Source organism: Galeopterus variegatus, unplaced genomic scaffold (assembly GCF_000696425.1).
Source record: "Galeopterus variegatus unplaced genomic scaffold, G_variegatus-3.0.2 Scaffold4441, whole genome shotgun sequence".
NCBI classification, from domain to species: Eukaryota; Metazoa; Chordata; class Mammalia; order Dermoptera; family Cynocephalidae; genus Galeopterus; species Galeopterus variegatus.
The window spans coordinates 1-22,149 of NW_007730552.1; the positions used below are offsets into that span (position 1 = coordinate 1).

The 22,149-nt window shown below is 43.3% G+C and overlaps 2 pseudogenes; both read left to right on the forward strand.

Annotated features, from left to right (window-relative positions):
- The first annotated feature begins 12,767 nt into the window (after positions 1-12,767).
- Positions 12,768-13,734, forward strand: LOC103603094 (annotated as a pseudogene).
- A 67-nt stretch (positions 13,735-13,801) lies between these two features.
- LOC103603095 lies at positions 13,802-15,502 on the forward strand (annotated as a pseudogene).
- The last annotated feature ends 6,647 nt before the right edge of the window (positions 15,503-22,149 follow it).

Genomic DNA, 22,149 nt, shown 5'->3' on the forward strand with positions numbered 1-22,149 from the left:
ATTCTGCTGTGAATCCGTCTGGTCCTGGGCTTTTCTTTGTTGGGAGCTTTCTGATAACAGCAAAGTTGTACTGTAATTATTTGTCAAATAAAAAATTTTAAAACTTAAAATTATAAAATTAAAATCAGAATCAATTGTACTAATTACAGATGTAGAAAAATACATAGAAAGTATCTGCAAGGACACAAATCAAAAGTTAATGATGATTACCTGCGAGGAGTGGCATTTGGGGTCTAAGCAACCCAAGTTAGAGTTTAACCTATAGACTTCAGTACTGATATAGAACCATTTATAACAAAGAGGGAAATTCAACATTAAAATAAAAAGAGATAAAAGTGTGGGGGGTGGGGGGACCAACCAAATAAAAAGTCTTTTTATATATAATCTCTCAACTTATTAAGAATCCATATTTTGTCTTTATAAGGATCAAATATTTGCCATTAAAAAAAGGGAAGAAACAATATATTACCAGTTGAATAAAGACAAACAGCCAAACGGTTATGAACATCAGTTTAGTATTTAATAAAATCCCAGCTTTGTCACTACAACTATGACGTTGGCCAAGTTATAAAATTTCTCCAGCCACACGTCAACTATGAAAAGGGTTAAATCGGGCCAGCCTGTGGCTCACTTGGGAGAGTGCGGTGCTGATAACACCAAGGCCGTGGGTTTGGATCCCTATATAGGGATGGCCGATTCACTCACTGGGTGAGCGTGGTGCTGACAACACCAAGTCAAGGGTTAAGATCCCCTTACCGGTCATCTTTAAAAAAAAAAAAAAAAAGGGTTAAATAACAACATCCTTGCTTTGCCAGGACAAAAGAAAAAATTACAACAAATTTAGTTACAGATCTACTTGGTTTTCATTCACAGTCCATGAATTGAGGCAGCCTCCATTCTACAAAACAGAATGAGGCTCCCACTGGGCAATGGCAGAACATGGGTTTTGTAAGGTAGGGATAAGGAAACAGAAAAAAAGCTAATAGGTTAACATCAAGTTACTTCAGGTTACTTTTTTGTAAAGGTTAAAGCAGAGGTGACTACTCCCTAGCTCAGGTAGACTGGAATCTCCTGTTTTCAGGAAGAACTGGTCTGCGTTGGGATCTGTTTTCTTAAAGCTTTAGCTTAATTATGTGGCATTTAGCATGAGCGGCTCCATTTTGGTTTTGTCTGGTCTGTTGGGACTTAGTGCAGGAGCTTGGTCAAAAACAATGGCCTCCCATACTTTTTGTTTAATAGCTGTTTACCACTGTGTGACCTTGTGCAAGTTACTAAACCTCTCCGTGCCTCAGTTTCCTCATCTGCAAAATGGGGGTAACAACCTCCTAGGTTTGTGGTGAGGATTAAATGAGTTAGCACACACAAAGGATTTGGAACAATTACAATCGCATAGTAAGCCCCTCAATACCTGCGATCATTACCTCCACATTCAGTAACTACAACATCTTAAATGAGTTTATGTACATTAAGCACTTTGCACAGTACCTAGCACACCAACTCTTGGTAACTGTTATTATTACTCATTAATCTGTAATTAAGTTTTGATGTGGACATTGTTGTCTGCTGACCAACACCACCAACGGGTTGAAGGACCACCGACATGTAGGTCAAGCAAAGCCATGTTTCTGCTCACTACAATGCGCGAGACCACGGTGACTACCACCCCAGTCATAGTGGTGTCTCAGAAGGGGAGGTCAATCGGTTCCTGCTCACTGGCTGAGCGAGGTGCGGGGAGCAACACCGAGGGTTGCGATCCCGTTGCCGGTCCCGGGCCAGTACGGGCGCGACACTGAGGGTTGCGATCCGTTGCCGGTCATGAAAAAAAGACAAAAAGGGAAAAAAAAAAAAAAAAGAAGGGGAGGTCAAGATTAAGGGTTTGGAAGTCTAGTTTAAGGGAGATCCTTCAGTACAGGTGTGGGACCTGACCAATCTCGGGCAAAACCCATTGTTTAATAGACACAGAGAGGAGATTGCGGTTTTGTACTGAGCCTTAAGGAATAAACAGTCATTTGATAAGCCCAGTTATCAATCTGCTTTTCCGAAAAGGGAACTATTACCTCTGATAAGAACTAGTTGAGCCCATAGTTGAGATGAATGGATTTTCAGGAAGTTCCTGAAGTAAGCCATGAAATTATTTGCAGCTTCATCTTCCTGTGCAAGACTTTCCTGAGAGAATAAAGTCATGTTAACACAGAAAGTCTCTCTTCTTAATTAAACTGTGAGGCTGTGGATGGTTCCAGATGAGTGTCCTTTAGTGCCATTGCTCTTAGTAGTTTGCCTTTAATCAAAGCACTCCTTTCTGGAGCTAAGGAAAGCCTGAAAACTAATTGAATTGAGCTTGTAAATGTGGAATGACTTTGAGAGCTCATCCTGCCTCCAATGATGCCAGACCTGCACCCAACAAGACAGATGAAAATGTTCATGTATCTTGAGAAAACCTGTTCTATGTGCCCAGAAATGATCTGCCTGTGATATTGACCAGTGCTAGCAGTTAAAGTTATATGACATTGATTGTAGTTTATGACANGTGGGACCTGACCAATCTCGGGCAAAACCCATTATTTAATAGACACAGAGAGGAGATTGCGGTTTTGTACTGAGCCTTAAGGAATAAACAGTCATTTGATAAGCCCAGTTATCAATCTGCTTTTCCGAAAAGGGAACTATTACCTCTGATAAGAACTAGTTGAGCCCATAGTTGAGATGAATGGATTTTCAGGAAGTTCCTGAAGTAAGCCATGAAATTATTTGCAGCTTCATCTTCCTGTGCAAGACTTTCCTGAGAGAATAAAGTCATGTTAACACAGAAAGTCTCTCTTCTTAATTAAACTGTGAGGCTGTGGATGGTTCCAGATGAGTGTCCTTTAGTGCCATTGCTCTTAGTAGTTTGCCTTTAATCAAAGCACTCCTTTCTGGAGCTAAGGAAAGCCTGAAAACTAATTGAATTGAGCTTGTAAATGTGGAATGACTTTGAGAGCTCATCCTGCCTCCAATGATGCCAGACCTGCACCCAACAAGACAGATGAAAATGTTCCTGTATCTTGAGAAAACCTGTTCTATGTGCCCAGAAATGATCTGCCTGTGATATTGACCAGTGCTAGCAGTTAAAGTTATATGACATTGATTGTAGTTTATGACAGCACAGATGTCACACAGCTTTGAGACAAGTGTCTCTGGGACCTCTACTTGCCATGTCTGCTTCAGTCAAAAGGTTCACAAATGAGCCCATGTTTGTGGGTCCGAGGCCAGGCTTGGGGATCACATGGCCACAGCAGACCACTGCATGCACTGCAACGACGGTGCTTCGGTAGACACCCTGGGCCTCAACGTGAACTGCTGCACTGTGCCCTTCTCATGGCTGTTGGCTGTCTGCTCTTCTCTCTGCCCCATCTAAAATACATTGTCTCCTTGAGTCATCCTCAGGGCAGGGCAGCTGCTGTCAACATTGCAGTTTGCCATAGTCTATGAAAATCTCATTTATTTTACCCACCTGCTCCTTCCGCAGTGAGTTAAGTCAGCTCTTGCTCATGCATCTGTCTTATTCTGATGGGTCTTTGCATTCATTGGTCTTTGCTGTTTTCTTCTCCATCTAAATATAAAACTGTTCGCTTCTTCTCTTGGTCTGATTTTCCATGGCTTGTCCAGTTTTCTCCTCACCTCCCTTTGGTGGAGTTTCCCTGCACCCCCAATAACGTAGAAGTGTATTCTTACAAAGGACACCTGTGTATCTGATGGCTGGAAATTGTTGCATACTCATATTTGTAAACACTGATTGATGGAAGTTGGAATTTATTTTGAGGGAAAGTTTTCCATCAGTTCAGGGAGGGATCACGTTAGTGAGCCCCTTTTGTCATGTGACTATGAATAAGTTAAGTACCTAACCTAAAGGAGGTGCTTCAAATGGAGACATTAAGCACACTATGTAATTGATACAATTTCAAAAGTCCATCCTTGTTGTGGGCAGCTATGGCTCTGGAGTTTTGGAGCATTTCAGATTCCTGATTTTTGGATTCGGAATATCCAACTTGGAATTTGTTACAGCAGCAGAGGAAACTTACACAGGTTCTCAACCTGTATTAAAAGTCTCTGCTGCAGCCATGTGACACCAAGGTGATCCCAAGATAGCTAGTAGTGGGAGAAACCCAGAGCTAAAGGCCACAGCAGGAAGCAGCAAACAGCAACCAGCAGATTTATAAAAATTCACATCTCACCCAGGATCCTTAGAGGTAATCCCTGGAGAGGGGACTGGGCTTTCTGAAGAAAGAGGCCCACATGGTTATTATTTAAATATTAAAGGAAAGGATGACTTTCCCTTCTTGGATAATACAGAATTAGTTATATTACCCCTTTTTGCCCCCAAAACGCTGCTTTCCTGGAAAAAGAACTATAGCAAGGTGTATTAGTCCATTTCTGTTGCTTATAAAAGAATACCTGAAACTGGGTAATTTATAAAGAAATGAAATTTATTTCTTACAGTTTTGGAGGTTGGGAAGTCCAAGGTCCAGGGTGTACATCTGGTGAGGACCTTCTTCCAGGTGGGCCTCCTTACAGAGTCCTGTGGCAACCAGAGATTTACATGATGAATGGCTAAGCAAGAGACAGCTAATCTCTTTACTTGCTCTCCATTTTTTTTTTTTTAGAATGTTTTAATTGAAACATAGTTGATTATACATATGTGTGGCATACAGCATTGAATACCTGTGTGCAATATGTGATGTTCAAATCAGGATAATTAGCATACTCAACACTATACAGTATAATTATTTTTGGTGGCCCTTTACCAATTTCTCATTAAATACTCCTCCCCTTCTGCCTTTCTCACCACTAGTGGCTCAGTTCTGCCTCTCCTTTTGAAAGTTCAATGCATTATTGTGATCGTTGTTTCTTTCTTTGTTTTTTTTTACTTATGAGTGAAGACATGTGGCATTTCTCTATCTTTTTCTGGCTTATTTCACTTAACACAGTTTTCTCTAGGTTCATTGTTGTTGCTGAGAATGACAGAATTTCATTCTTTCTATGGCAGAGTAGTATCCCATTGTGTAGGAGGACAGCTCTCTCTGCCTGGAAGCAGGCAAGAAGGCAATATCTGAGGTCCTAGGAAGGAGCTGAGGGCAGCCCTCTCTGCCCAGATGCAGACAAGAGAGCATGCCAGAAACATCACTTTCATGTGGGTGGCCAACCACAGACACAGTTGCTACAAAAGTGGCTCAATGACACAGCAATAGCCACAGCCATCATGCATGTAGCCCACCAGACACTTGAGTGCATTGACATGAAGAGAGTCACAAGTAGAGTCCAGAAAAAGGAGAAAATCTCTCTCTTAGCAACTCACTCCAGAGTAGTAGAAGAAGCAACTGCTCTACCAGATGACCAGATATCAATGTAGAGATACCAGAAATATGAAAACCCAAGAAAATGACAGCACTAAAAGAATACAGTAATCCCCAAATACCAGACCCTATAGAGCAGGAAACCCTTGAAATGAATGAAAAGGAATTCTCAGCAACAATCTTAAAGAAACACACTGAGAGGGCCGGCCCGGTGGCGCACTGCTACAGTGCGCCGCTTGGGAGCATGGCGGCGCTCCTATCTGAGGTCCTAGGAAGGAGCTGAGGGCAGCCCTCTCTGCCCAGATGCAGACAAGAGAGCATGCCAGAAACATCACTTTCATGTGGGTGGCCAACCACAGACACAGTTGCTACAAAAGTGGCTCAATGACACAGCAATAGCCACAGCCATCATGCATGTGGCCCACCAGACACTTGAGTGCATTGACATGAAGAGAGTCACAAGTAGAGTCCAGAAAAAGGAGAAAATCTCTCTCTTAGCAACTCACTCCAGAGTAGTAGAAGAAGCAACTGCTCTACCAGATGACCAGATATCAATGTAGAGATACCAGAAATATGAAAACCCAAGAAAATGACAGCACTAAAAGAATATAGTAATCCCCAAATACCAGACCCTATAGAGCAGGAAACCCTTGAAATGAATGAAAAGGAATTCTGGGCAACAATCTTAAAGAAACACACTGAGATACAAGAAGACTCAGTTAGACAACATAATGAAACAAGTAAAAAAAAAAAGACTCCAGGATATGAAGGCGGAAATTTACAAATAGATTAATACCTTTAAAAAGAATGTAGCAGAACTCATAGAACTGAAAGATTCACTCAATGAAATAAAAAACACAACCTATAGCTTAAGCAGCAGGGTAGAACAAGCAGAAGAAAGAACTTCTGATCTTGAAGATAGTCTTCTCAAAATAACCAAGGCAGACAAAAAAAAAAAAAAAAGAAAGAAAAGAAAAAGAAAAAGAAAAAAAGAATTTTTCTTTTTCCTTTTTGTCTTTTTTCGTGACCGGCAACGGATCACAACCCTCAGTGTCGCACCCGTACCGGACCAGGACCGGCAATGGGATCACAACCCTCGGTGTTGCGCCCACACCTCGCTCAGCCAGTGAGCTGACCGGTCTGTATGTGGGATCCGAACCCTCGGTGGGAGCGCCGCCGCGCTCCCAAGCGGCACACTATAGCAGTGCGCCACCGGGCCAGCCCGAAAAAAAGATTTTTAAAAAATAAGGAAAATCTAAGAAAGCCAGCAGACAATCTTAAGCACACAAACATTTGAATCATGGGTGTTCCAGAAAGGGAGGTAACAGGAAAAGGCACAGGAAGCCTATTCAATGAAATATTAATGGAAAACATCCCAAGCAGAGGGAGAGTAATGCACCTCTCCTCAGATCCAGGAAACTCAAAGATCCCAAAACAGATTCAACCCAAAGAGATCCTCTCCAAGACACATTATAGTCAAACTGGCAAAGCTCAAAGACAAAGAGAATCTTAAAGGAAGCAAATTTATCCATTTCCTTCAGGTATTCAAGTTTGTTTTGTGCATAGTTGTTCATAGTGGTATCTAAGGATTCTTTGCATTTCTGTAGTATCAGTTGTAATGTAATGTCTCCTCTTCCATTTCTGATTTTTGTTATTTGGGTCTTCTCTCATTTTACTTAGTCTAACTGATGGTTTGTATATTTTCATTTATTTTCTCAAAAAAAACCACAATTTTTTGTTCCATTGATCTTTTGTATCATTTTGGGGGTCTCTATTTCATTTAGTTCTGCTCTGATGTTAATTATTTCCTTCTGGCTACTAATTTGGGGATTGGATTGTTCCTTTTGTTCTAGTTCTTTGAGGTGTAGTATTAGGTTGTTTATTTGAAATCTTTCTGTTCTTTTTATATAAGCACTTATTGCAATAAACTTTCCTCTTAGTACAGCTTTTGCAGCATTGATATGATGTGTCTTTATTTTCATTTGTTCAGGAAATTTTTGATTTCCTGTTTAATTTCTTCTTGTAGCCATAGATCATTCAGGAGCATGTTGTTTAATTTCCATGTGTTTGTGTAGTTTCCTGAATTTCACTCGTTATAGATTTCTATCTTTAATCCATTGTGGTCTGAAAACATACTTGAAATGGTTTTGATTTTCCTAAATTTGTTGAGACTTGATTTATGACTTAACATGTGGCCTATGCAGGAGAATATTCCATGTGCTTATGAGATGAATGTATGTTCTGTAGTTGTTGGATGAAATGTTCTGTAGATGTCTGCCAAGTCCAATTGGTCTAAAGTGTTGTTTAGATCTCGTGTTTATCTGTTGATTTTTTGCCTAGATGATCTATCCAATGCTGAGAAAGGGGTGTTCAGGTCACTAACTATTATCATATTGGGGTTTCTTTCTTTAGGCCTAATTGTGTTTACTTTATATATCTGGGTGCTCCCTTTTTGGGTATATGTATGTTTATGATTGTTATGTTTGATTGCTGGATAGATCCTTTTATCATTATATAATGGTCTTCTTTGTCTCCTTTTATCGTTTTTGATTTAAAGTCTATTTTACCTGATATAAGAATATCTAGTCCTGCTCATTTTTGGTTTACATTTGCATAGGTGTATCTTTTCCCATCCCTTCACTTTTAGTCTGTGTGTCTTTACCGGTGAGGTGAGTCTCTTGTAGACAGCATATAGTTGTGTGTAGCTTTTTAAACCAATCAGCCAGTCTGTGTTTTTGAGTGGGGAATTTAATCCATCTACATTTAGTGTTGTTATTGAAAGATATTGTCTTACTCCTGGTATTTTATCAACATTTGTTTGAATACTTTAAATATCTTTTGTTCCTTTCTTCCCCTTCTATTGTTTGTCTTCGGCGTTTGTTGGTTTTTGGAGGTGGTAAGATATAGTTTCTTTCTCCTTCTCATTGCATTTTTGTTCTATCAGTTGTTTTATTCTTTCTTGTGATTCATGGTAGCAATCATCATTTTTTGGATTCCAGAGGTAGGACTCCCTTGAGGATTTCTTGTGGGGCTGGTTGTATGGTAGAGAACTCCCACAGTTTTTGGCTGGGAGACACACTATTTCTCCTTCATTTCTGAAGAATAGCTTTACTGGGTATAGTATTCTTGGCTGGCAGTTGTTTTCTTTTAGTATTTTGAATATATTATGCTATTCTCTTCTGGCCTTAGAGTTTCTGCCATTAGTCTGATGGGGATTCCCCTATAGGTGACTTGATGCTTTTCTCTTGCTGTTCTTAAGATTCTCTCTTTATCTTTGAGTTTTGCCAGTTACTGATGTATCCTAAGCTCCAAAAACAGTACCTGGTACATAAAGCACTTGATAAAGAGTTGTTGAATTTCTTGAATAAATCAAAAGATGAATGAATAAATAAATTAGTAGTCCTCAGTGTATTCTTCTGCTTGGGCTACCATAACAAAATATCATAGATTAGGTGGCTTAAACAACAGAAATTTATTTCTCATGGTTCTGGAAGCTAGAAGCCCAAGATTGAGGTGCCAGCCATTTTGGTTCCTGGTGAGGGCTCTCTTCCTGACTTGCAGGTGACTGCTTTCTTGCTGTTTCCTCACATGGCAGAGAGAGACAGAGAAATAATGGCATCTGTTCTTATAAGAGCACTAATTCCGCCACGAAGGCCCCACCCTTATGACCGTGTTTAACCTTAATTACTTCCTTAGATGCTCCATCTCCAAATACAGTCACATCAGAGGTCAGGGTTTCAACATATGATGGGGGGGACACACAAAATCCAGTGCATAGCACTGGGTTAAAGCATACTTGTTCCTTAAATCCATTGCAGCTTATCACCTCTTGCCATAAGTTTCAGCCATTTCATGATACCTGTACCACCACCGTCACCACCATGACCTTTGTCCTTATCATCAACAAGGTTGTTACCACCATGAATTTATCTGTGGTTTTCTTCCCAGGGAGGCTGTCTCTCAGGTTCCCTGGCAGCAGCTCCAGCAAGCCAAATGTCTAGCATGACCAAGGAAGAAGAGTCTTGCAGACTTTTACACAGCCAAGAAAAGGCAGATCCATTAGGCCTGAACTTAAGTTCTTCAGTGAGCTGAGTCCTCAGCTAGACTGAAATCTTAGCAACTGCCATGCTCTTTGAGTGTCTGGATGAACTGCTGAGGGCCACAAAAAATTCAGCAGGTACAAATACTGTTCATGAACTCGAATAATTTATTTTGCATTCATGGTGCATTTATTGCTCGTAGGACATTGTTAATAAATTGTTGCAATGTGCAGTTACGTTTATGAATTTATAAATGTTATAAACAATGTGACAATTGCTGAAAGACATGTTGCCAAATCTTATGTATAAACTGATTATCAATGTATACATGTATCAGTGTAGATAAATATGTCAATTTTGTTTGTAGAGCAAAAGCTGTTGGCAATTTATAATTCTTAGGGCTCTTATCTCTACATTGAACATGTGTCTAGTGGTATCAAATAAAACAAGACTCCAAATAGTGACTAAACAGTCCTTTTTCTTGTGACAGCTACTTAATCTGTAACAAAATAAACAAGCATAAAAACTAGACAACACATAAAGCTCACTACTCAGAAAATAAGTCACAAACTGAACAGAACACTTTCCCTCAGGCTGGATCTTACAGACACACACAACATCATCAATTTCAAAGTCATTCCAGAGGACACGCAAAAGCCGCCTGCCTCGGCACAGGCTCAGTAGCCACAGGGTCACAGTTCCAGTGGGAAGCTGCCGGCGAGTCATGCCTGCTTCTCAGCTCTGCTGGCACTCAAGGGGCCCAATTAAAAGCCACAAGCATGGTGGCAGTCAGGCCAGGAGACCCAAGGGCCACGCCTGTATTTCGACAGAGCCATGCCACCGGTGGTCGTTATGGAGATAGCCAGCGTTCTTCATGAATGAGCCCCCCGGCAGTCAGTCCTCTGGCGTCTGGGGGACACTGGATCCTTACAAAGGCACACACTGCTGCAGACGGGTGCGGAGGCAGAAGTGACCCAGCCCTTCTTTGTAGACGTTGATTGAGCTCTGCTATGGAAAATGCTGGACACAGCCTGTTTTCTCCCCTCCCCTGCCAGCCCCAGCTCGATTGTTCAAACAACTGTAAATAACCATGACTGGTTTTTTGCTCTGCTGGTGGCTGCACACACTGATCTTCCGCAACCTTCAAATCCCCTTCTGAGGAGAAAATTGCATCTAAATACAGAGGGTGTTGTCACGGACCTTGCAGCAACACTTTGTCCCCAGGGGAAAGGCTGCGTGTTCCTGCTCAGTCCCCCTTACTCACTGCACTAAGTTGGAGCTGGCTGGATGCAAACTTTGTGCTGTGCTCCGTTTTTATGTTTGCNCTGCACTAAGTTGGAGCTGGCTGGATGCAAACTTTGTGCTGTGCTCCGTTTTTATGTTTGCTCTTTGCAGAACAGCACGTTACATTGCAGTGGAGGATATGTTTCTGGATATGTGAGTCCCTGCCTCAGTGAACTCATTATCTCTTGGATCCATAAGTCAACAATAAGAGGGTGGAATAAAAAAGTGGCACCCAGCTGACACCGAAGCTGCCAGGATTAAGCCTATGTAATGACAAACTTCAGAGCTGAACAAACGCAGGACAAATCATTTAAATGCATGACTTTTTAAAGCATTGAGGTCAGGACTATGCCACCATTAAAGAGAGTGAGGCAGAGCCTTATATGCTGATATAGAACAAGCCCAGAAGCATGGGAGATGACGAAAGTGCGGAGCAGATCGATGCAACGTGTGCCCATTTGAGGAGAGAAGGGGGGAGGGGAGGGAACGAATATGCAGAGAACCCTGCAGCATCCCCAGGAAACTATAACAGAGATTTCTCTTAGGGACAAACACTGAGTGGCTGAGAATCGGGTGGGCTTGGAAGGTGGGACTCACTTTTCACTATATAGTATTTTGAATTTGTTACAATGTGACTGTATTATCTTTTGTATCTTTTGAATTAGCATAAAATAAATTTAAGGCACCTATACATAGCATTCTTCATTTGGGGGTAAAAGGAAAGCAGTGCTGTATGTGTGCTTGTGTGTGCTTGTGTGTGCGTGTGTGTGTGTGTGTGTGTTTGGTGCAATCCCAATCAAAATCTTGGCATGTTTTTTTGTAGCAATCGAAAACTTTAAAATTCAAATGGAAATGCAAAGCACCTAGAAGAGCCAAAATAAATTTGGAAAAGAACAAAGTTGGAGAGGTAACACTGCTTGATATCAGGAAGTACTATAAAGCTACACTATTCAAAATACCATTGTATTGGCATAATGACAGATGAAAAGATCAATGGTACAGAACAGAGAGTGCACTGCAGACAACCTCAAAAAGGATACACAAGAAACTAATGACAGTGATTGTCTTCTTTCAGGTTGGGAGCTGGGAGATGGAGACCTCGAGGGGACACTTTTCACTGTACATTTATTTCATGTTTGATTTATGTGCATGTATTACCTATTCAAAAAATGAAATTCAAAAAGCACTTACACCACTTCTTAAAGCACAATTTATGCTGACTCTCCAGGAGCCAATTACCAGGAAGCACTGCATGTCTTCCACTCTGGTAAACAAGAAAGGGAGAAATCAAATGTTCCACCAGAACAATTTAACCCAAGGCTAAATCCTGGGGCTCTTTGAGTTTTCAATAGACAGTAGTCTCACTTCTGAGAACATTAGGAAAGGTCATGTCTGAAAAGGTTGTACAATCCTGTGCCGGATGTTCCTTGGTCGCATGAGGTCCCAACGCCAAGGCACTCTATATCAAGAAAGAGGCTGAATTTCTGTTGCCTCCTCCACCTAAAATCTCAGTCAACAGGAAGGATTTTTACTTTTCTTTCTTTCTTTCTTTTTTTAAAAAGCAGCTTTATTGAGCTATAACTGACAGACAATAAGCTGTACATATTAAAATGTGTAGCTCGATATATGCATGCACCAGTGAAACTATCATCCAAAAGACTGAACACACCCACCCCCTCCAGAGTTTCCCTGCGCCCCTTTGTAACCTCTACCTCATGATTCCATTTTATTATTCATTATTTCATATAACAAAATTCTAGAAAAACTAATGTATATTGACAGAAAGCACATATAAAAGGAATTCTATAATATTTAGTCCTTTTTGTCTGGCTTCTCTTACTCAGAATAGTTTGAATTTCATCCATGTTGTTGTGTGTATCAATAGTTCATTTCTTTTTGTTGCTGAGTAGAATTCTATTGTATGGATATATCACAATTTTTTTTACCCATTTGCCCATTGATGGGCATTTGAGAAGTTTCCTGTTTTGGGCTGTTACAAATATAGCTGCTTTTGGACAGCGGTGTAGACGTCTTTGTGTGGATTAATATTTCCTTTCCTGCTTTTCCTGTGGGAGCTGCCAGGGTGAGAGGAGTGTGGCCTTCTCTCCCCGCCATGGCATGTGCTCATCCACTGATATCGGTGGACTGTGAAAAGGGGGAGTCATCTGGCAAAAATGTCACTTGGCCAGCTGTGTTCAAGGCTCCCATTTGACCAGATATTGCCAACTTTGTTCGCACCAACTTGTGCAAAAATGACAGACAGCCGCGTGCTGTCGGTGAACTAGCAGGTCATAGACCAGTCTTGGGGTACTGGCAAAGCTGTGGCTCGAATCCCCAGAGCTCGAGGTGGTGGCACTCATCATTCCAGCCAGAGTGCTTTTGGAAGTATGTGTCATGGAGGCCATGTGTTTGCTCCAACCAAAACCTGGCACTGTTGGCACCATAGAGTGAATCCAACCCAAAAGCAATATGCCATCTGCTGTGCCCTGGCCACTTCAGCCTTACCAGCAGCTGGTAATGTCTAAAGGTCATCGTATGGAGGAAGGTCCTGAACTTCCTTTAGTGGTCAAAGATAAATTTGAAGCCTACAAGAAAACTAAGGAGGCCATTTTGCTTCTTAAGAAAATTAAGGCATGGAGTGATATCAAAAAGGTCTATGCTTGGGCCGGCCCGGTGGCGCACTGGAGAGTGCACCGCTTGGGAGCATGGCGGCGCTCCCGCCGAGGGTTCAGATCCCATGTGGAGACCGGTTCCTGCTCACTGGCTGAGCGCGGTGCGGGCGCAACACTGAGGGTTGCGATCCCGTTACCGGTCAGTAAAAAAGACAAAAAGGAAAAAAAAAAAATTTAGTCCTTTTTGTCTGGCTTCTCTTACTCAGAATAGTTTGAATTTCATCCATGTTGTTGTGTGTATCAATAGTTCATTTCTTTTTGTTGCTGAGTAGAATTCTATTGTATGGATATATCACAATTTTTTTTACCCATTTGCCCATTGATGGGCATTTGAGAAGTTTCCTGTTTTGGGCTGTTACAAATATAGCTGCTTTTGGACAGCGGTGTAGACGTCTTTGTGTGGATTAATATTTCCTTTCCTGCTTTTCCTGTGGGAGCTGCCAGGGTGAGAGGAGTGTGGCCTTCTCTCCCCGCCATGGCATGTGCTCATCCACTGATATCGGTGGACTGTGAAAAGGGGGAGTCATCTGGCAAAAATGTCACTTGGCCAGCTGTGTTCAAGGCTCCCATTTGACCAGATATTGCCAACTTTGTTCGCACCAACTTGTGCAAAAATGACAGACAGCCGCCTGCTGTCGGTGACCCAGCAGGTCATAGACCAGTCTTGGGGTACTGGCAAAGCTGTGGCTCGAATCCCCAGAGCTCGAGGTGGTGGCACTCATCATTCCAGCCAGAGTGCTTTTGGAAGTATGTGTCATGGAGGCCGTGTGTTTGCTCCAACCAAAACCTGGCACTGTTGGCACAATAGAGTGAATCCAACCCAAAAGCAATATGCCATCTGCTGTGCCCTGGCCACTTCAGCATTACCAGCAGCTGGTAATGTCTAAAGGTCATCGTATGGAGGAAGGTCCTGAACTTCCTTTAGTGGTCAAAGATAAATTTGAAGCCTACAAGAAAACTAAGGAGGCCATTTTGCTTCTTAAGAAAATTAAGGCATGGAGTGATATCAAAAAGGTCTATGCTTGGGCCGGCCCGGTCGCGCACTGGAGAGTGCGCCGCTTGGGAGCACGGCGGCGCTCCCGCCGAGGGTTCAGATCCCATGTGGAGACCGGTTCCCGCTCACTGGCTGAGCGCGGTGCGGGCGCAACACTGAGGGTTGCGATCCCGTTACCGGTCAGTAAAAAAGACAAAAAGGAGAAAAAAAAAAAGGTCTATGCCTCCCAGCGAATGAATGAGAGCTGGCAAGGGCAAAATGAGAAACCATCGTTGTATCCAGCACAGGTGGGCGGTCTATGCCTCCCAGTGAATGAATGAGAGCTGGCAAGGGCAAAATGAGAAACCATCGTTGTATCCAGCACAGGTGGGCCCGTGTCACCTGTCATGAGGACAATGCTATCTTCAGGCCTCCAGAAACATCCCTGGAATTATTCTGCTTAAGGTAAGCAAACCGAACATTTTCGAACTCGCTCCTGGTGGGCCTGTGGGACGTTTCTGCATTTGGACTGAATCAGGCCTCCAGAAACATCCCTGGAATTATTCTGCTTAAGATAAGGAAACCGAACATTTTCGAACTCGCTCCTGGTGGGCCTGTGGGACGTTTCTGCATTTGGACTGAAAGTGCTTTCCAGACGTTAGATGAATTGTACGGCACTTGGTGTAAAGCCGCCTCCCTGAAGAGAACTATACAACCTTCCCACGCACAAGATGATGAATATAGGCCTCAGCAGAATTTTTTTCTTTTTTTTTCTTTTTTTCTTAACAGAATTTTGAAAAGCCCAGAGATCCAAAGAGCCCACCGAGCACCACGCAAGAAGATTCATCACAGGGTCCTGAATAAGAAGCCACTGAAAAACCTGCAAATCATGTTGAAGCTAAACCCATATGCAAAGACAGCAGCACCAGATAAGGCAGCAGCACTAGAGCCCAAATCAGATGAGAAGGGGGTTGCAGGCGAGAAGCCTGTGGTGGGGAAGAAATGAAAGAAAGCTGTTGGTGTTAAGAACAGAAGCCTTTGGGGAAAAAGGCTGCAGCTACCAGGAAACCAGCAGCTGAAAAGAAGCCAGCAGAAAAGAAACCTTCCTTCCATGGGAGAAGAGAAGCCTGCTGCATAAACTGTTGTTTATTTCATAAAAGTCAAATCATTTTGGACAGCTTATTTTTCCTTCCTTTTGGTTAAATATGTAGAAGTAGAATGGCTGGATAATATGATAGGTGTGTATGTTTAACTTTTTAAGAAACTTCCTAATTCTTGGTTCTAGTAGATGTTTTGCAGATTCCATCAGATTTTCTGATAGAATTTCTTTTTCTTTTTTTTTTTTCTTCTGTCTTTTGTCTTTTTCCATGTCTGGCAACGGATCGCAACCCTCAGTGTTGCCCCCATACCGGACCGGGGACTGGCAACGGGACCGCAACCCTCGGCGTCACTCCCGTGCCTCGCTCAGCCAGTGATCGGGAACCAGTCTGTATGTGGGATCCGAACCCTCGGGTGGGAGCGCCACCGCGCTTCCCAAGCGGCGCACCATCCAGTGCGCCACTGGGCCGGCCCTTTCTGATAGAATTTCTAATGGAAAATCCAATCAGGTTTTCTGATGGAATGATCTGATTAATGCACATGTGTGCAAATACAGACGGTTTTACTTGTTATTTTTCTTTTTTTTTTAAAAGATGACCGGTAAGGGGATCTTAACCCTCGACTTGGTGTTGTCAGCACCACGCTCAGCCAATGAGCGAACCGGCCATCCCTATGTGGGATCCGAACCCGGGGCCTTGGTGTTATCAGCACCGCACGAGTGCGCCACGGGCCGGCCCATTACTTGTTATTTTTCAATCTAGGCATTTTTTATTTATTTTCCTTGCCTGAATGTGCTGGATAGATCCTCCAGCATGTGTTAAATGAAAGTAGGAAATGCAAACTCCCATCTTCTTCCTCGTCTAGGGAGAAAGTAATTGGACTTCCAAAAGTAAATATAATACCAAACATAGGTTTTTAACAGGTGCGGTCTATCAGGTCAAGGAAGTTCCCTTTTATTCTTGGTTTGCTGAGGGTTTTTGTCAGGAATGAATGTTGGATTTTGCCAAACAGTTTTTGAGATAATTATACAATTTGTTTTTAGTTAGTGCAGTTAGTCAATTAATAACAATAAATGACTATCAGATGTTAAACGGACGTGGCATTCTTGGGATAAACTCCACTTGGTCATATTGTGTTTCCCTTTAATATAATGTTGGATTCAATAATAACAGTTGTGAAGAACAATGTTATTATTTTTATATGCACATTGAAGTATTTGGGGGGTGAATTTAGGGATGTAATTTATTTTTAAATTCTTAAGAAAAAAAAAAGATTTCAGTCTCCTTTATTGTCTTGTAATTAATTATAGCCTGCAACAGGGTCCAAGTATATTCAGCACCACATGAGCAGGATGAAGGGAAACAATCCAGCAGAAGGAAAGAGGAAGGAAAGCTCTTGTAATTAATTATAGCCTGCAACAGGGTCCAAGTACATTCAGCACCACATGAGCAGGATGAAGGGAAACAATCCAGCAGAAGGAAAGAGGAAGGAAAGCACAGTCCTCCTTCCCAGGACATTTCCCAGAAGCAGCACACAGCACTTTCCCTTACATCCCACTGGCCAGAACTCAGGCACACGGGTGGACTTTGCTGCAAGGAAAGCCTGGAAAATGGAACCATTCCTCAGGATCTTTGCACAAACCACTAAAGTGCAAGGTTTCTATTACTGAAAAGAAGAGAACAGACAATAGGGGACAGTGATTATTCTCTGCCATCTGTAAAACTAACTACCAGAGCAAATTCCCCAAAGAATGTATTGCTATGGGGTTAGAGACAAGATTCCAACAGGATAACTGGAAATCTAGCTGGGATTTCCAGAGAAAACAAACCCTTATATCCCTGGGTTGGGTATGAATAGAACATGTGTCCTTTATTCAGAACTATTTCGATCTATAACATAGCACTTCTCAAACTTGAATGTGTAGCCTCAGTGCCTAGAGGTCTTGTTAACATGCAGATTCTGATTCAGTTCATCTGGGGTACACCCCACGATCTCCCATTTCTAACAAGCTCCCAAGTGAGACCAACACTTCTGGTCCCAGGATCATACATTGAGTAGCAAGGGACAGCACCCCGTAATGGATTGAATTGTGTCCCCCAGAAAGATATGTTCAAGTCCTAAACCCCACCACTTGTTAACATGACTTTATTTGGAAACAGGGTCTTTGCAGATATAATTAAAGACATAAATTAAGATGAGGTTTACTGGATTAAGGTGAGCCCTAAATCCAACCACTGGTGTCCTTATGAGAAAAGGAGAGGACACATGGGGACCCACATAGGAAAGAGGGACTTGTGAAGACAGAGGCAGAGAGTGGAGTGATGCAGCCACAAGCCAAGGGACACCGAGGACTGTCAGGAACAGCCAGAAGCTGGAAGAGGTGAGGAAGGAGCCTCCTCTAGAACCTCAAGAGGGGGCATGGCCCTGCCCACACAGTGACTTTATGCTTCTGTGAGATGAGAATGCATTTCTGTTTTCTTAAGCTACCCAGTTTGTAGTAATTTGTTATGGCAGCCACAGGAAACTAACATGCACCCCTTGATTTGGCATGGCACGCATGTGGGCTGGAAGATTCTCAGGGTTCTTCAATGTTTATATTGTGTCAGGATCATTCCCTTCATTCCCAAGGCAGCGTTTCTCAAAGCATAGAGCAATGACTTAGGATATTCATTTAAAATCCAGATTTGTGGGCAACACTCTACCCATGGAATCAGTGCTCCTAAAGGCTGGTCTCAACATTAGCTTTTTAAACAGGTGCCCAGGCAACAGTTCTCTAGAGCTTTCCTTTAGGTTCTGCAATGTAGGCAACTTCATTGTGCAGTGCAAATTCAAGCCAAGATGTCTAAAAGCTGCCATCAAGACCTCAGTCCTTCAGCTAAAGGGACGAAGTATTAAAAAGTAGAATACCTGCTAAAAAGCAAACATCTCTGCAATTGAGCCAGATGCTTTTGACCTCTTCCCAGAGAAAAGCATTCATCCAAATTCTTTCGTCTCTATCTCAAATCGCTTAATGCAAATACAACCCGATGGGTCTCTGCTCCAGGAGGTAAATGGCAGGACTTGCCTCAGACATTGGTCAGTGTTCGGATCTACTCAGTGAGAATGTCTGGTGCAAGCTGTTTTCAGTCATTTCAACCTTAGTCTGAAAAGAGCAGCCATGGGGAGATGAGAAGGCTGCTCTGCCACTCACTCGCTGTGCAAGCAGGATTCGGCCACTTAAACCACCTGAACCTCAGTTTCCCCTTCTGAAAAATGGGACTTCAATACCTGCTCCTCCTACCTGGTATGGGCTGCTGTGACCACCACAGGGCTCAAGGGATTAAGAGGCTAATCCTGATAAAGGATGCAAGAGGGAAGCAAGGGAAGGAGCTCTCTGGCCGTCCTGGGGGAGGAGAAAGCCTGTTTCTCTGTTGGCCTTTTGAAAATTGCTGGCAATTAACCATGGCTGACTTGGCTGGCTGCTCTTTTTAATCAAAGGAGCTCTCTGGCCGTCCTGGGGGAGGAGAAAGCCTGTTTCTCTGTTGGCCTGGAGTCTTAAACTGTCCGGTGGCCTTTTGAAAATTGCTGGCAATTAACCATGGCTGACTTGGCTGGCTGCTCTTTTTAATCATTTGGTTGGGAGTGAATCTTTTGTTCTAGGTAAAATTAGTTTAAATATTCAGAATAATCAGCTGCTGTAGATTTTTAAAAAACCCACTAAAACATGCAAATTTCCTTCCCTGTCCTTCCTCCTCAATCCCAAGCATCCACCCTACTTGAAGGAGTTTGATAGTGATGTAACAAATGACTTAAAGTCTCCCGGAAAACTTAATGTAAGTGCAAATGAATATTTTAAAGACCAGCTAAAGTGAAAAATATCAGAACTGCGGTTATCTTTCTGGGACAGGCAGGGGTTGACTGGAAGGGCTGCACAAAGCAGTTTTCCGGGGTGATGGTAATAGTCTATATCTTGACAAGGTTTTTTGGTTACAAGGCAAATGCATTTGTCAAAACCCAGCTAACGATTGTACACAGCATTGTATACAAATTTTACATATACGGTAAGAGATGGACCTACCAAAGTTTCTTTCCTACCTCATGAAAACACCACCTTTTGGTATATATGAAAAGAATACCATGAAAAGAATGGTGACCCAGCCCTGCATTAAAAAGCAGAGCCTAACTTGAATCCGTGTTTTCTGCCCACCAAGAGACCTCAGTCAGAAAGGCTCCTGCTGGGGTCCACAGGTTTCATCAGAATACGAATGCTGTCCAGGGCAGCCCAGTGGTCTCAGATCCTCTCCCACTGCCTTGCCTTTCCTGCAGAAACCACACTGAAGGCTCTGGTCCCTGCTTTCCCCTCCCTTCCGCTGCCTGCAACCCACCCTGGTCTTCCCTGTACAGCCCTGTGTCATGTGGCGTTGCCCCTCCTCTTGGGAACTGTAAGTAACAAACTATCTTTTCAATGGCAGTTAGCGATCTGTTGGCCTCATCGTAGATGAATATAAAGAAAATCCCAGGCGCATTTTAAAACAGCAAGCTAACTCAGAGGGGCCTACACAGGAGGCCTCTGGTCCAGCGTTAGTCCAGATGGGACCACCCGATCCGTGGGGCTTCCACTTATATCTACGCTCTTACCTCCACACTCCTTCCCCCAGGATGCCCCGAATTCCAGGCAGGGTCTTCATTTCCCTAGTGTAGAGCTCTAGTTCCTTACTAAACGCAAGTGATCCTCCAAGTAGCTGCTGCACATGTTTTCTTTGCTGGCCCAGCCTTCCCACGAGGATGTGAGCGCAAACCGGAAAGGCACTGGGCTGGGGAACCGAGAGGAAGGAAGGAGAAGCCACCGCTGCTGGTCTTGATAAACATCAGTTTCCAGTTTATTTCCTTCTGACCTTGTCATTGATGCCTAAGGAAGGGATCGTGGGGGTGAAAACCTTGATTCCGACCATATTCTTCCTCTCTTCCTCCTCCTTCTTTCCTTTCTTTTAGTTACTGGCTTCACTAGTAATCACTATAGCCCATCCAGATAAAGAATGACAAGGTTTCATTAATAAGCCGGAAAACAACATTTAAATAAGTAATCGTCTCTAAATAATAATAATAATGGAAGCTGTAAAATGGCGAAGATTGGTTGAAATTTAACCCTTGTGATATGCACAGAACCTGTGGTACGGGCTCCGTGTTCCTACCTTTCTCACTGACTTCTAGGGAAGCGTTTGTCTATTTGTGAAGAGTCCTGTGCTTGCAGGTGTTTCTCCTTGTGGGTAATGACCGCGAGTGACAGGTGGAGCCCAGATGTCACCCCCTGGAGGAAGCTGAGGGACCGAATCCAGGGAGAAGGCAGATCTGGGCACCAGTAACTGTCACAGCCGTCCCTATACCGCTATGCGGTGACGGCCTCTCGAGTCCCACTCACCTCATTAAATGAGGATCCCGTTTCATACCTGGAGGCCTGGAGGAGGGGAGAAACACCTGATGTGGGCTGTGCTGCTGTCTTCAAGCACCAGCAGGAAAACAGGTTTTTCCTAACTCAGGAGAAACGAGTCATGTTGACCTGGGGTCTTGGAAATGCCCATTTCAGGGCTTGTTGTTACAAAGATCTAAATGAATTACTGAAGGTCTTGCCTTGTTCGTTTTCTCTTCTGAGAATAGAGCCGAAGGGACAGAGCCAGTCCTGGGGCCTTAGCCGGGAAGCAAGTCCATCCTCAGCAGCCCCCTCCCGTCTTCCCTCGTTCTTTCCTCCTCTTCTTTGCCAGCTACTCCATCCATACGTGAACAGTGCTGTATTTTGGTGTAGGAAAAAAAAAGTATTTTTAAATTCTTTTTTTTTTTTTTAAATTTTCAAGAATCTTGGTGCCTTGATGTTTTTTCTCTCTCTGGAGGGTTTGCTTAAAAACACACATCTGTATTAGGGAGAGGAGCACATAACACACAAGGAGGCGAAACGCTCACGGTGCCACATCTGAACCGGCCTGGCTTTCCCGGGGAGTCCACTGGGGCTGGGATAAGCTACTGCGGAGCCTCCCAAAGTTACTCCTTCTGCTACCCCCTGCCCATTTTTTTCTGTCAATTCAAATTCTCCTCTTTCTCTTCTCTGACTCCTTTTCAAAATTCAAACTGCATTTCTCCTCCCTTTGAGGAAGGTTGCTCTTCCAGGCCAGCTTGAAACGCTTCCCTGCTCATTTCTATAGCAATCAGCATCACACTGCCAAGAGCAGCACCGTGGGAGAGCTGCGGGCGCCCACCCCCACTCACCCAACCTCAGAGTGCACCACTGCATGCCCGCAAAAGGAGCGACTCTGAATGTCCTTAGCTTATAAGGAGAGGTGAGCTGTTTGGGACTGAACGCAATTTGGAGGCTAACACAGGCACAATTCTCCTGGGCAGTGCACAGGGCTTCTGGCTGTGCAGGAAGGTGACCTTCCCCAGACACCAAGAAGTAAAGCAGGTGCTGCGGTTCTGTGGCTTAAGCAAGTACAGTGCTCACTCAGGTGGGCACCAGGTGGGCTGCAGGCCCTGGAGTGGCCCTACCGAGGCCTTCCGGGGTCAAAAGGAGAAACCCAGGCTCCAGATTCTGTACCTCCAACCAGGCTTCACCGGCCTTACCCCTGTGTCCAGTCCCCTCTCAGGGAATCATTTCTAGATTCAGTTCAAGAGGCTTTAAACTTCTTTCAAAGCATTCCTGCCAAATCTCTTCCTAAGAGCATGCCTCCCTCATTTTCCTCTGGTGCTGAGGCTTTTAAAATTCAAAGACCAATAACTGAACCTTT